A 15,136-nucleotide genomic window follows, 5' to 3' on the forward strand; every position below is an offset into this window, starting at 1 on the left:
ACGCCCACAGACTGTGAAGGCCCCCCTGCTTCCGGCCCCCACCCCCCTTTGCTCTGCAGGCAGGGGTATCTCCGCCCCGCCGCCGCTGCCGTGGCTGCCCTTGCCTGAAGTGCAGGCTTTGCCAGGTGTCTGCTGTCTGCAGCAGCTCCTCTGGCTCCCAGGCCTTGCCTGGACACCGTCCATTCTGCATCCAGCCCCTGTCCCTCCTTATGTGAAAAAATCTTTATTTACTTACTTATTTATTGCTCAGGGTACGTTGCACGCAGGATTGAAATGCCTTTGCTAAGATAAACCAGGTGGTGTTTCAGGAGCCCGGGCTATAACATGGCCCTGAGAAGCTGTTCCTCTTTGAAAAAGAAGGCATCCATACCTGAAAAAGGACACAGCAGTGCTGTGACAAGAGGGACCTGATTTCAGCTGAGTGTGAGGGGAGAGCTTTCTCAGTAGGCAGGGATTGAGCAGAAACAGCCGAGGTCAAAAAAGGCAGCTAAGCGTGCAGATGGATGGGAGTGAGGCAACAAGTAGTATGCATGCAACTGATTTTGCTTCATCGCCCATCTGCAGTGAACTTTTTGTTTTTGAAGTGATAACTGGAGTCACCAATCAAGGTCTTGCCAGTGCCAGTGGCTCATGCCTGTAATCCTAGTTACTCAGGAGGCTGAGATCTGAGGATCGCAATTCCAAGCCAGCCTGGACAAGAAAGCCTGTGTGACTTTTCTTGTTGTTGTTAGTCATGGGGCTTGGTTTCAGAGCCTGGGTGCTGGCCCTGGGCTCTTTTGCTCAAGGCTACCACTTTGAGCCACAGGTCCACTTCCAGTTTTCTGGTGTTTCAATGGAGTGAAGAGTCTCACGGAGTTTCCTGCCCATGGTCGCCTTGAATTTTTGATCCTTAGATCGAAGCCTCCAGAGTAGCTAGGATTATAAGCATGAGCTACCAGCCCTCATGGTCTCTGAAAATCTTATCTCCAACAAACTATCTCCCCACAAAAAAGAGAAAAGCTGAAAAGTTCACACACACAGATACAGTCTGTACTTTAAGCAAAAACTCTTGCCATGTGAGTCATGCCTCCAGCCCTTTTTGCTTTAGGTATGTATGAAATAGTGTCTCAAGCCTATGCCAGGGTTAGAATGGACTGAGGTTCTCCTATTCATATTTCCATCATAGTAGAGATGTCAGAAGCATGCTGAATTACCCAGCCTTATTGGTTGAGATGGGTTCTCCACCAGTTCTCCCCTTGGGCATGGTTTGGAATTTCAATAATCTCGCATTCCAAATCCCTGGGATTACAAATATGAGTCATTGCACCAGATCAAGACACTGCCTCAGAAACAAAACACAAAAAGTATCCCAGTATAGTACAACAGGTCTGTAGTCCTGGGCTACTTGGGAGGGAAAAAAAAATCTGTGAATGAGTACTGAGGCCAACCTGGGCACAGTTTGCAAGACTCAACCAATGGCTGAGCATGGTAGTGCATGTCTTCTAAGTGAGTTGGGAAGCACAAATAGGAGGATTACAGTCCAGGCTAGGCTGGATATAAAGTGCAACTCTGTCCAAAAATCACCAAAGCAACCTGGGTGCTGGTGGCTCATTCCAGTAATCCTAGCTACTCAGGAGGCTAAGATTTGAAGATCACTTGTTGAAGTCAGCCTGGACAGGAAAGTCTGTGAGATTCTTCTCTCCAATCAATAACCAAAAAGCTAGAAGTGGAACTGTGGCTGAAGTGCATGAATTTGAGCAAAAGAAGTTCAGTGCATAGACCCTGAATTTAAGCCCTGGGTTTTGTGGTTACCCCAAAAACAAACAAAATCAAAACCAAACCAAACCAATCATTGTAAACCAAGTTCCACTGCATAGATTAGGAAGATCTGGTGTTGAATGAGCTTCAGGGATTTAGTAGATCATCACAGCTTAGCCTATGTCTCTTGTAAATACAGGTTTCCATTTATTAGAGTTTTGTAAAGTAGGACATACCCTGTACACTCTTGATTAAAAATAGATCTTGCCCCTGGCACTCCAAAAGAGTCTCTGGAACTTGGGCCTTTTACGCAATATGCCAGAGCAGCCAACACGAAGGAGCTCAATCCTGAGAAGTCTGAAAACCCTGCTTGGGCTCTTTCCATTTTCATCTTGCATTACACAGGGGAGGCAGGGGTTCAAGGCCAGTCTAGGCAAAAAGTTTATGAGATCCCATGTCAAGCACTGAAAAGCTGGACCTAGGTGGGTGTGCCTACCATCTCAGATACACAGGATATCTCCATGGGAGGGTGATCTGGGCTGGCCCAGGCGAAAAATAACCGCAAGACCCTATCTGAAACATAACGAAAAACAATGTGGGCTGGGTGTATGACTCAAGTGGAAGAGTGCTTAACTGATGGGCATGAGGCTCAGCATTCAAGCCCAGTACTGAAAAAAAAAAATTTTAACAAGCAGAAGAGCTTTGGACTGGCTATCTTCAGCTGTGGGACACAACCTCCATCCAGCCATCTTTTTTTTTTTTTTTTTTTAATTTTAGCTAGTAGAGCCCACAAAGGCTCCCAGCCTCCTCTCCATTCATAAACAACAACCTGACATAAACCTTCACACTGCCCCTCCATTGCCAACCGGCAAATATCCAGCAGGCAAGCCGGGCACCAGTGGCTTACGCCTGTTATCTAGCTACTCAGGAGGCTGAGATCTGAGGATGGAGGTTTGAAGGCAACCTGGACAGAAAAGTCCATGAAGATTCTTACCTCACAAAAAGCAGAAAGCAGAGGCATGGTTCAAGAGGTGGAGTGCCAGCCTTGAGTGAGAAAGCCAAGTGAAAAGTGTGTGAGGCTCTGCGTTAAAGCCCTGGTACCAAAGAGAAACCTAGGCAAAATTCTAGAAGTATTGCCTTGCAGTTTGGTGGGCAGGACGCCAGAAAGTTGCTGAGTGAGGGAGACACTGAAGACATCTGGCAGCTGGAAGGGAAGGCTAGGTAAGAGTTGTAATTCCCACAGGTGCCGTTTTACTGCTCTACTGAAAAGCCGCAGGACTGCAGGCTTAACTCTTTGCTCATCCAATTCTCCAGGGTAGTCTCTTGGTTTACATCAGTGATGATGGGTGAAAAAATGCTATTGCTTTGTCCCTGTGAACTTTATAACCAAGAATTATTTCAAATATGGCATGGAAAAGAATATTCCTTGCAGGACCTAATCCTCTCATCATCATCATCATCATCATCATCGTCATCATCATCATTATTATTTTTAATGGTCCTGAGGCTTGAACACCAGCCCCAGGGCCATGATGCTTGCTTGCCTAGCTCAGATTTGAAGTTGGAGTGAATTTCAACCAACCCTCACAAGGAAGCATGGGAACAATTCCATGCTGTACATGTAATCCGGACTTTGCTTCCATCCTCTTGCAGCTCTAGAGAAGATTTAATAAGTAGGTTATTCTAGCCTCAAAGGCAACAAAATTAATTGTGAGTGATTCAATAGGTGGGACTGAATGAATAAATATGTAAAAACTGAAGCAAAAAGATAAATAACTAAAGCTAATTAAATCAAACCTCAAATGGCATGTTTAGGCTAAGGGAACTAGTTTCCAGCAATCTGGAACTGAATTAATAGGCTTTTTTGGTCAGTTGTGGTCAGGTGCTGGGCAACATCCGTTCCTGTGCTCTTTTACGCAAGGCTAGCACTCTACCACTTGAGCCACAGCTCCACTTCTGGTTTTCTGGTGGTTGACTGGAGATAAGAGTCTCATGGAGTTTCCTACCTAGGCTGGCTTTGAACTATGATCCTCATATCTCAGCCTCCTGAGTAGCTAGGATTACAGGCATGAGCCACCAGCTCCCCGCCAGAATTAATAGTTGTAAAATAAAAAACAGATTCTAAATTTAGAACAAACAAACAAACAACAACAAAAACCAGAGAAGTAAGTACTCAAAGGTTTCTACTACATCTTCTCAAGAACAGGTTACATAAATGGCTACAAATGCTTCAGGAGAAGCCAAACTCACTAATTCAAAGAAATATACAACCGTGAGATTCCACTGGCCACCTAAAGACCAATTGAATCCTACAGATAGTTCACGTTGCTATGTGAAATAACTATGTATGGACAGTTTAAATGGATTTAAGATAGAGGGAAATTGCTGGGAACTGGTGGCTCAATCCTGTAGTCCTAGCTACTCAGGAGGTTGAGATCTTAAGACTGCCATTTGAAGCCAGCCTGGGCAGGAAAGTCTGTGAGACTCTTATCTCCAATTAACCACCAAAAAGTCAGAAGTGGAGCTGTGGCTCAAGTGGTAGAACGCCAGCTTTTAGTGAAAAACAAAAACTAACGAACAGTGCCCAGGCCTGAGTTGAAGCCAGGAGGGACCCACAAAAATAAAACTTTGTCTCCAATCTCAACTTCCCACGTAGCTGGGTACCGAACTATTGGTTGAGGAGGGGTGAGGGGTTCTCGTGTTTGCCTAGGCCTGCCTCAAACTGCAATCCTCCTGATCTCAGCCTACCAAATAGCTGGGATCACAGACATGAGCCACACCATACCTTCCTAGTACTGGAGTTTGAAGTCAGGGCTCAAGTGCTCCTCCCACTTGAGTCAAACCGGTAGAGCTGGGATTCTCGGTGTGCCCAGCACAGCCAGCTTACTGACTGAGGGAGAGACTTGCTAGCTTTTTGTCTGGATTGGCCTCCAATGGTAATTGCCTCCATCTCAGCCTGGCGCAGAGCTGGGGTTGTGCAGGCCTGGCACAATTGGGTCTATTTTGCAAAGAGGTCCTTCTTGAAGTGTTTTAATTTCACAGGTGTTTCACATTCCAACAAGTGGAGAGGTCACTAAGGGAAGGAAAAAACTGCTTTATGCTGTGTGTGTGTGTGTGTGTGTGTGTGTGTGTGTGTGTGTGTGTGTGTGTGTGTGTGTGTGTGTGTGTGTGTGACAGTCCTAGGGCTTGAACTCAGGGTCTGGGCACTGTTCTCGATTTTTTTCAGTTAAGGCTAGTGCTCTACAACTTTTAGCCACAGCTCCACTTCTAGTTTTCTGGTGGTTCATTGTCGATAAGAGTCTTATGGACTTTACTACCTGGATTGGGTTGGAACCATGATCCTCAGATCTTAACCTCTAGAATAGCTATTATGATGGGCGTGAGCCACTCTGGTACCTGGCTAAGTCTAAGTTAGTGAACTATGAAGAGCAAAGTGCCATCTGAAACATGAGTGGGCCTCATCCAAGCAGTGGAAGGCTGTCATACCTCCTGACTCCAACCCTTCCCAGAGAAGAGGGAAATCTAGGACTTCTGCTAGCAGTATTGGACTTGGAATTGAACCACAACCCTATCCTATGTCTCCAGCCCGCTAGCCTATCTGCAGATTTTGGACAAAATAATTCCTGAAAATAACTCTACTAAGCATCTATATCCTATTGGTTCTGTTCTATTAGGGAGGGAAAAAACCCCAAACCCTAACTAAGCCTGATTTCGCAGCACTACCAACACCACCAAACAAAAGGCTTCTAGAACTTCCTCATCATAGTCCAAAATTGTCAGTTGGAGTTTCATGTAAAGTAGCTTTGACATTATTAGTTTTTTCACATTGCTTGTGTGTGCACGTGCGTTTGCACACCGCACCTGCGCACAGCTGTGTGCTGTACCAGCACTTGAACTCAGGGGTTTTTTTCTCATTTTTGTTTTTGGGTTTTTTGTTGTTGTTATTGTTGTTTTTGTTGGTTGTGGGGCCTGGATGCTATCCCTCAGCTCTTCAGCTCAAGGCTAGCACTCTACCACTTGAGCCACAACGCCACTTCCAGCCTTTTCTGCTTATGTGGTACTGAAGTATCAAACAGGGCCTCATGGATGCAAGGCAAGCACTCTACCACTGAGCCACCTTCCCAGCCCCCCTGAGTTTTTTCTTTTAAGGCTGCCACCTAGGCCACAATTCCACTTCTGGCTTTTTACTGATTAATTGGAGTTAAGAGTCTCATAGACTTTTCTGCCTGGGCTGGCCTCAAACCTTGATCATCAGATCTCTGTCCCCTGAGTAGGTAGGATTACATGCAGGAGCCAAGGCACCAGGCCCTGGCATTCCTTCTTAATAGCCAGCCGTCTGTGCTGACACACAGGCCCCAGATCCTGGAGGCTTGAACAAGAGTCATTACACACCTCATCAGAAATTTGTCACAAAGGAGCTGTCGTTAGCTCTCAAGTAAATTAATGGAAAATATGAATCAGCTCAAGGGAAACAGACTCTGTTAGCTTGTAAAACTTAATTATGTTTTTAACTCCATAAATGAATTTCAAGTAAAGATATTTGAAAATACCCAGTTTCCAACTTGAACTGACAAAATGTGAATTGCCAGAAGGCCAGGTTCCAGTGTGTTATGAAATGATGCTAATTTCTATGTGTGTGTGTGTATGTGTGTGTGTGTGAGTGAGTGAGAGAGGGAGAGAGAGACACACGTGTATGTACTAGGAGTTGAACTTAGGACCTTCTGCTCTTAGCATTTCTCACTCAAGGCTGGCACTCTACCCCTTAACCCCTGTCTACCTCCACTTCTGGGTTTCTTGATGGTTCATTGGACATAAGAGTCACTGCTTTCCTACCTGGGCTGCTTTGAACCATGATCCTCCTATTTCACTCTCCTGAATAATGAGAACAAATGCCTTTGTTTTGTTTTGTTTTGTTTTTGGGTCCAGTCATGGGCTTGAACTCTGGGCCTGGGTGCTGTCCCTCAGCTCTTCAGCTCAAGGCTAGCACTCTACCACTTGAACCACAGCGCCACTTCCGGCTTTTTTCTTTTTGCTCATGTGGTGCTGAGGAATCGAACACAGGGCCTCAGGCATGAATGGCAAGCGCTCTACCACTGAGCCACCTTCCCAGCCCCGAGAACAAATGTCTTGACTCAGGTTTGTTCTGGGAATGCCTGTCTTAGTTCTGCATTCAATTTGCTCAGGTGCCTAATACCCAACACAGCACAAGACAATTCTAAATGTTAGAATAAGAGAAACATCTACTAGATTAGAGAGAGAGAGAAAGAGAGAGAAAAGAGGGGAGCGAGCGAGCGAGCGAGAGAGAGAGAGAGAGAGAGAAAGAGAGAGAGAGAGAGAGAGAGAGAGAGAGAGAGAGAGAGAGAGAGAGAGAGAGAGAGAGAGAGAGAAGAAAATATGGTTTACGTTTTTTTACCCTTTCAGTGTCAGGGGGAAAAAAAAAAAGCACTTGAGCTCATAGACAAAAGCTCCCTGTTTAAGCCGTGGACAGCTGCACTTGAACTAAATATATCCTGGGCAGTGTTAGCATTTCTCCACCCCTTCCCAGAACCAATCCCATGGGGACAAACAGCTCCAGCTCGGAGGCCCCAGCGACACAGGCTGGCACTGCGGAGCTACGCCTTCTCCAGGAGCATGGCTCCCCTAGCCTCTGCTTGAGCCTGGCGCTCTCTCTGCTCCAGATGGGGAAAAAGGCCTTGAGAGGGTTAATGCGGCCTCCTGGGCCTGGAATTCCTGTACCACCTGGGTTTGAATGACTCATTGTTTCCCTCTTGGCACTGGCTGAGCAAGGAGAATTTCTTGGTGTAAATAACGAAGGCAAAGACATTCTTCCCCCCTCCTGTCGACGTATGCAGTTTTCTAAAACCGAATATAGAAATGGGGAGACGAGACGATGTCTTCTGCCCAAACAGAAGCCAAGTATACTACTGCCTTGGAGTCGGTCTGCGGGGAGACAAAGGGATTTCAATGTTCTGTCTGCAAATGGAAAGAGGGTCCCAAAGCCAAGGCTCCATGTATATGGACAGGCCGTGTGGTCATGGTTCTAGAAAATGGAGCAGATTTAGTTTAAAGCTCTGGCTTGTGATCTGACTGCAGTACGGGAGTTTAGTGACGTTCCCTAAGATCTGTATAAATGAAAAGCCTGCTGGGTTAATTTTCCCCTGGCTAAATATAAGGTGTGCACAGAGAAAACTCTGCCCATCCCCACATCCAAAGGGATCCGGCCCACTGCGCAGCTGCCCGAGCCGCCTCCTGCCTTGCCCTCACCTAGCTTTGTGCTGCTGCAGGGCCTCCGTCACTTGATTTTCCTGTGGGTTGTGAGCCATTTGTTTGATGTAAGAGCCACGTCAGTTCAACAAAAGTTTAAGAAAGCCAGAACTTTCTCTTTCTGGAGTGGATTATGGACAATTCTTTTTCTTTGGCCCCTTCCTTCTAGATACTTATGTTTGTTTGTTTGTTTTTCCATTTAAAAAATGTGCCCAGCTGGCACGGGTGGCTCACGCCTGTGATCCTAGCTAGTCTGGAGGCTGAGATCTGAGGATCATGGTTTGAAGCCACCCCATGAAGAAAAATCCTGGTGAGACACCAGAAAACCAGAAGTGGCACTGTGGCTCAAACTGGTTGAATGCTAGCTTTGAACCAAAAAAAGCTCAGGGACAGCACCTAGGCTCTGAGTTGAAGCCCTATGACCAAGAAAAAAATTAAGTAATTAATTAAATATTCCATCCAAGTGTGTGAGGCTCACTCCTATAATCCTGCCCACTCAGGAGACTGAGAATTATGGTTCAAAGCCAACTGGGGTAGTCAAATCTGAGAGATTCTTATCTCTAGTTAACTAGCAGAAAGCCAGAAGTGGAGGTATGTTTCAAGTGGCAGAGCACCAACCCCACTACCAACACACACACACACACACACACACACACATACACACACACACACACACGTGTACCTCCATTTTATGTGTTAAAAAATATTCTGTGGCTAGGTGCCGGTGGCTCACGCCTGTAATCCTAGCTACTCGGGAGGCTGAGATCTGAGGATCACGGTTCAAAGCCATCCCAGGCAAGAAAGTCCGTGAGACTCTTATCTCCAATAAACCAAAACTAGAAGTGGCGCTGTGGCTCAAAAGGTAGAGCACTTGCCTTGAGCTGAAGAGCGCAGGGACAGCACCCAGGCCCAGATTTCAAGCCCTATGATTGACCAAAAGAAAAAAAGAAATTCTGAAAGAGACAGTAAAGACAAGCAAAGCATGCACTCTTTTTCTTTTTTTTTTTTTTTTTTTTTTTTTTTTGGGGGGGGGTCCGGTCTTGGGGCCTGAACTCTGGGCCTGGGCGCTGTCCCTCAGCTCTTCAGCTCAAGGCTAGAGCTCTACCACTGGAGCCACAGCGCCACTTCTGGCTTTTTTCTTTTTGCTTATGTGGTGCTGAGGAATCGAACCCAGGGCTCATGCATGCAAGGCAAGCGCTCCACCACTGAGCCACCTTCCCAGCCCAGCATGTACTCTTTTTAACTGCACAGACAAAAGGTTGAATGAGAGAGGCTAGCTAGGAAAGGAAAATGTCACACTGTACACTTCCATTTACATGAAATTCAAGGACGAAACCCATCTCTGGGATGGAAATTGGAAGCAAGAAATGACCTACCATAGTGACCTACCAGTTCTGTTTCTGGACTTGATGAGGATTACACGGGCATGCATCTTGGTCAAGCTCTACACTTAATATGACTTATGAGATGCATTTGACTGAATTATTGTGTACCTTAATGAGACTAAAAAAAACACACACAAAAAAAAATTAAAAAACAACTACTAAAACAAATCCAAAGGGGGGAAATATTCTGTAAGAGCCAGTGCTGGTGGCTCACATTGATTTATCAAACTACTCAGGAGGATGAAATCTGAAGATCACTGTTTGAAGTAAGCCCAGGCAGGAAAGTCCAGGAGGTTATTTTATTATTTTATTTTTATCTTCGTGCCAGTCCTGGTGCCTGAATGCTGTCCCTGAGCTTGTGTGCTCAAGCCTAGAGCTCTAAGACTAGAGTCACAGCTCCATTTCTGGCTTTTTGGTAGAATGGAGATAAGAGTCCCAGGGATTTTCCTGCCTGGGCTGGCTTTTGAACTGTGATCCTCAAATCTCAACTTCCTGAGTAGTTAGGATTACAGGTGTGAACTACCAGCCCTGGGTTGGCACACAAAATTCTTATGCTACCTCTCCTCCCCCATAGTGATAGTTACACAATACTGAATCTGGGTATAAAGGGACTTTTCAAGAGAAGACAACAAATTCAACAGGTATTTTAAAAAGGGGACTGAACAAAGCTAGAGTCATCATTTCCCTAAATACAGGGTTTCTATAGTTCAGCATTACAGCCCAGTTTCAGTCTCAAGGCACCTTGCTAAGCTAGTTGAACAAGAATAACCAGACATCCTCATTAAAAGACACAGCTAATTCTCAAGGCAAGCCCCTGCTGCTGAAAGGCTGAGACACCAGACCTGTGACACCTGGTGGGTCTCCCCTGATTTTTCTTTCCTTAATTTCGTAGTGTTTTTGTTGTTGTTTTTATGGTATTGGGGGGGGGGTGCTGGGATTTGAACTTGGGACTTTGCACCTTCTAGGCAAACATTTGATGTTAGAATAATAAACAAATATTGACACTGAACACACTTAAAGTGGGGGACACAACTCTTGCTTGAGACTGAGCTCAATGTCATGCATCGGGCTTTGTCCTCGGTGTAGAAAAACAGCATTGCGAAACCATCTTGGAAACAGAGGGACCAGGAGAAGGGGAGCGGGCGGGGGCGTTGGTATCTAGGCAACGGAGGCGAGTTCTCTCCACGCAGGCGCACTCCAGTGCCTGCCGCTTGGGCCGGGCTGGCGGGAGCAGTGGAAAATTACCGCAGTTCCCTCTTAAAGGGGCCGACACGTTTCCAGCCAGAAGCCTCCGTGTTGGTGGCGCTGGCTGTGCAGCTTTTGAAAAGATAAAACAGGAGGTGCAGTCTGGATTTTATTTTCCTCTAGGAATAGTGGTTGAATGTATCTTCTCTGGGGAAATAAAATTCAGTTCCAAGTCAACCTGTCTAGAACTCCTAGCACTGTCTAGAAACTGGGGGAATGGACAGGTCTTGTGAAAATCTTATAAAAACACTAAAACCATAGCAGAGGGGAAAAGAAAACAAACCCCTCAGTGCACCCTAAAAGACTGAAGTCGAGCTACTGACCACAGGCATGGGAAAAAAGAAACAACTTCCTGAATACAAGTCCCACTGAACATGCAACTGACTTTAAAACAGTTTTGGAGGGGCTGGGAAGGTGGCTCAGTGGTAGAGTGCTTGCCTTGCATACATGAGGCCCTGGGTTCGATTCCTCAGCCCCACATAAGCAAAAAGTAAAAAGCCGGAAGTGGTGCTGTGGCTCAGGTGGTAGAGCGCTAGCCTTGAGCTGAAAAAGCTGAGGGACAGTGTCCAGGCCCAGAATTCAGTCCCCACAACCGGACCAAAAAAAAAAAAAAAACAGTTTCTGAGATAAGGAAAACTCATTCTTGACAAGAGTGACAAGTTAAAGGATGCTAAGAAATACCAAACAGACAAACAGAAAGAAAAAGGTAGAAAGAAGGAAGGAAGGAGCCAAAAACCAGACTAAGAACCAGAACCAGGATCTAGAATTAGAACATCCTTTTCTTTATAAATCAGTTTTACAGTAGTATAAAAAAAACCATGAGAGTTATCATTCTGGCTTCCTTCCTGATTTTTTTGGGGGGAGTGCAAAACATGTCTGTCAAGTTGGTAGCTTTGGGATGTACATGAGTGAAAAGATGGTATTGCTGTCCTATTTTTCTGAAATAACACGTAAGTAACAATAACCTAGGCAGGATATATTCTGTTCTACGTGACTCTAGAAATTAAATTCCTTCCCCGATGATATGTACTGGAAGCCCCCCTAAAAACAATGGGATGACAAGGAAATGCTAGTCTCTAGGAAGGCCAGCTGTTGACAGATTTAGTGTCTCTTCCATGCTTTTCTAAACAGGAAAGCTCATCCCTCCTTGGTACTCCCAGTTAATGGCCTGTTCTATGGTAGGTATCTCTTTTGCCAACTGCAATCATCCAACTCATTTTCCCTGTATCCTGCAACAATCAGGATGAATTTTCCAGAAGTTGGAGGTTATGTCCCCACCCTACTATGGCCCTTGCAAATCTACTTTCCATTCTGGGCCTGAGCCCTGCCTTCTTATGCCTCTGGTGGGTGCTATATTAAGTTCAGTGCCATGCAGTTATCTCTAAAGGATGCTTTCAGAATTCTGTGAGTTCAGAGCTGTCATATTTGAATCTTCAGGAGGTATTTTTGTGATTTTTCAGGTTGGAATGTGAAATGCAGAGGGTCACGTGAGCTTACTTTCTAGAACCATACAAGAACTGTTACACAGAACGGATGACCAGCCACCATCTTCACCCTTCTGCATGCGACTGCAATTTTTGAAAGGGGAACTGTGCCTTTAAAGGAAAAATATGTGCGTTGAGGTTCCTTTCCTGAACTTCCCCCAACCTGGGTCTACAGTTCCATTTATTGGTGCTAAAAAAACTGAAATCTGTAATCAGGTCGGATGGAAATCAGATGAAGGGTGTCTTATAGACTGAACAGCTCTGTGGGGCTCCCACAAATCTAGAAAAATCTTTCCTCCCTTGTAGATAAAGGAAAAGATAAGGCAGAGAATTCAGATTGAGTCATCAGAATCTTCCCTCTTAAATTCAACGCAGTTAAGTGGCAAAGAGACCAAATTAATTAATTCTTTTTAAAAAATACAATGTCTTCGAAGAAAGCAAAATTTTAAACACGTGTTTAAAATTTTTGGGAAGCAAACTCCAGGACTGAAAAAAAATATTTAATGAGCAGAATTGGAGGACTTTAGCTGTCTGGTTATTATATATAGGTAATAAATTGCATTGCTTATAAATTATTTAAGAATTACTGGATAGACAAAATTTGGATAGTACCACAGATTAAAAAATATGTGCCGGGCGCTGGTGACTCACACCTGTAATTCTAGCTACTCAGGAGGCTGAGATCTGAGGATCACAGTTCAAAGCCAGCTCAGGCAGGAAAGTCCGTGTGACTCTTATCTCCAATAAAGCACTAGAAAACCAGAAGTGGCACTGTGTCTCAAGAGATAGATAGAGCGCTCACCTTGAGCTGAAGAATGCAGGGACAGCTCCCAGGCCCAGAGTTAAAGCCCCATGATTGACCAAAAAAAAAAAAAAAAGTAATAACAGTCTAATATGAATTTCTAGCAAACTGTGTTTTTTTCAAAATCTTTACATGAATTTATGTTTCTGCTTTAAAAATAACAGTGATTGCCAATTGATGCTTAATTATTAATATCTGATCCCACAGTTTGACATTCTAATATCAAACTGTGTATTTTTAAAAATCTTTTGATTATAGGTAGTGTTTAGAACATAGCTACATTAAACATGTTGTTCATCTGAAACTTAAATTTCCCCAGGGCAAATTGCATGTTAATTTGCTAAATCTAGAAATTCTGACAGGTGGTGATGGCTTAAGCTCATAATTCCTCAGGAGGCTGAGATCTGAAGATGACAGTTTGAAGCCAGTGTGGGCAGAAAAATCTGACTCTTACCTCCAATTAGCCACCCAAGAGCTGGGAGTAGAGCTGTGGTTCAAGTAGTACACCACTAGCCTTGAATGAGAAACAAAAATAAAAACAAACAAACAAACAAAAAACCCTAAGAGATACCACCCACTCCCTGAATTCAAGCCCCAAGACTGGCAAACAAACAAACCCTAGCAATCTTTTTTTTTTTTTTTTGGGTCCAGTCGTGGGGCCTGAACTCTGGGCCTGGGCGCTGTCCCTCAGCTCTTCAGCTCAAGGCTAGCATTCTACCACTTGAGCCACAGCGCCGCTTCCGGCTTTTTTCTTTTTGCTTATGTGGTGCTGAGGAATTGAACCCAGGGCCTCGAGCATGCAAGGCAAGCGCTCTACCACTGAGCCACTTTCCCAGCCCCCAACCCTAGCAATCTTAATTTGAAGGTTTAGGGAGGGCACCAGTAATCAGGTCTCACCTCCCGAAGTAGTCAAAAAGCTTTTAATTTCAGTGGGCACTGAGATGTGAACATGATTGTCAGCATACCACTGGCGGCTGGTTGGTCTAGGGGTATGATTCTCGCCTTGGAAGTATACATGCCACCTTCAGGCTACCACCAGCATCCTCTAGAACTTGCTCCTTCCTTCCTGTTCCCAGAAGAAGAAATCGTGCCTTTGAACAGCACTAACTTGTTAGGTCTAGTGGGTAGAATAATCATTGCCATAAGTGGCAGGTGATGGCACAATTTTCCTGGAGGGTAGCAGGAACCCCAAATTGAGCTTCTGTGATTAAAATGGGAGCCGGAACCAGAAGTGGCTTTGACAAAGTCCCATGAGTTGATACTTCTGCCTGTCTGTATTGGGTCTGAGATACTGGGGCTTGAACTCAGGCCTAGGCACTGTGCCTTTTTGTTCAAGGTTAGTGCTCTACCCCTTCAGCCAGCTTCACTTCTTTTTTTTGCTGGTTAATTGAAGAGTCCAGTTTCATGGATTTTCTTGGTTAAGCTTTTTTGTTGTCATTGTTGTTTGTTTTTGTTTTTGCCAGTCCTGGGGTTTGAATTCAGGGCCTAGACACTGTCCCTTGAGCTTCTTCTGCTCAAGACTAGCACTCTACCACTTGAGGCACACGGCCACTTCTAGCTTTTTCTGTGTATGTGGTACTGAGGGATGGAACCCAGGGCTTCATGCATGCTAGGCCAGCACTCTACCACATTCCCAGCCTGGATTTTCTTGCAGAGACTGGCTTTGAAATGCAATCCCCACAGCTCCATTTTCTGAGTAGCTAGGATTACTGGTGTGAGCCGCTGGCACCTGGCCTTATGGTGACTCTCTACTAGTGTCTAGATTCTACCTGAACCATCTACAGAAGGAGACCAAACTCTGGAACTTGGGGCCAATTAAGGAGCTACCCTGAAGGAAGCGGCCCTCAGGAAGGGAAGGCCAGATTCCAGATCTCTTTGAAGCATCCCTTAGCAACCAGGTCCAGCCTTCATAAATGTCTGGTGCCCGGCATGCGGTGGTCCCTAGTTCCCAGGGCTTCCACACCCACAGAGGCCTCTATAATTCTGTTAGTTCAGAAACACAACACAAAAAGCACGTTCAAGCGGTCAGGGAACGTCTCAGAGAAGGAAAAAATCTCCTTGAAGCCTTAAAAAATCAAAAATCAAAGCTCTGACTTGTTTCCTTTTGTGTTGTTTGTGTTGTTTCCCGTCCTGGCTGGGCGATAGCATCGCCCCCAGAGGTCTGTTTCGGGGGGCAGGGTCTCCGATGGTTTGGACTTGGGGTGCATCCTGTCAGGCCC

This window comes from Dipodomys merriami, unplaced genomic scaffold (genome assembly GCF_024711535.1).
Source record: "Dipodomys merriami isolate MVZ:Mamm:240054 unplaced genomic scaffold, mDipMer1.0.p SCAF_33, whole genome shotgun sequence".
NCBI classification, from domain to species: Eukaryota; Metazoa; Chordata; class Mammalia; order Rodentia; family Heteromyidae; genus Dipodomys; species Dipodomys merriami.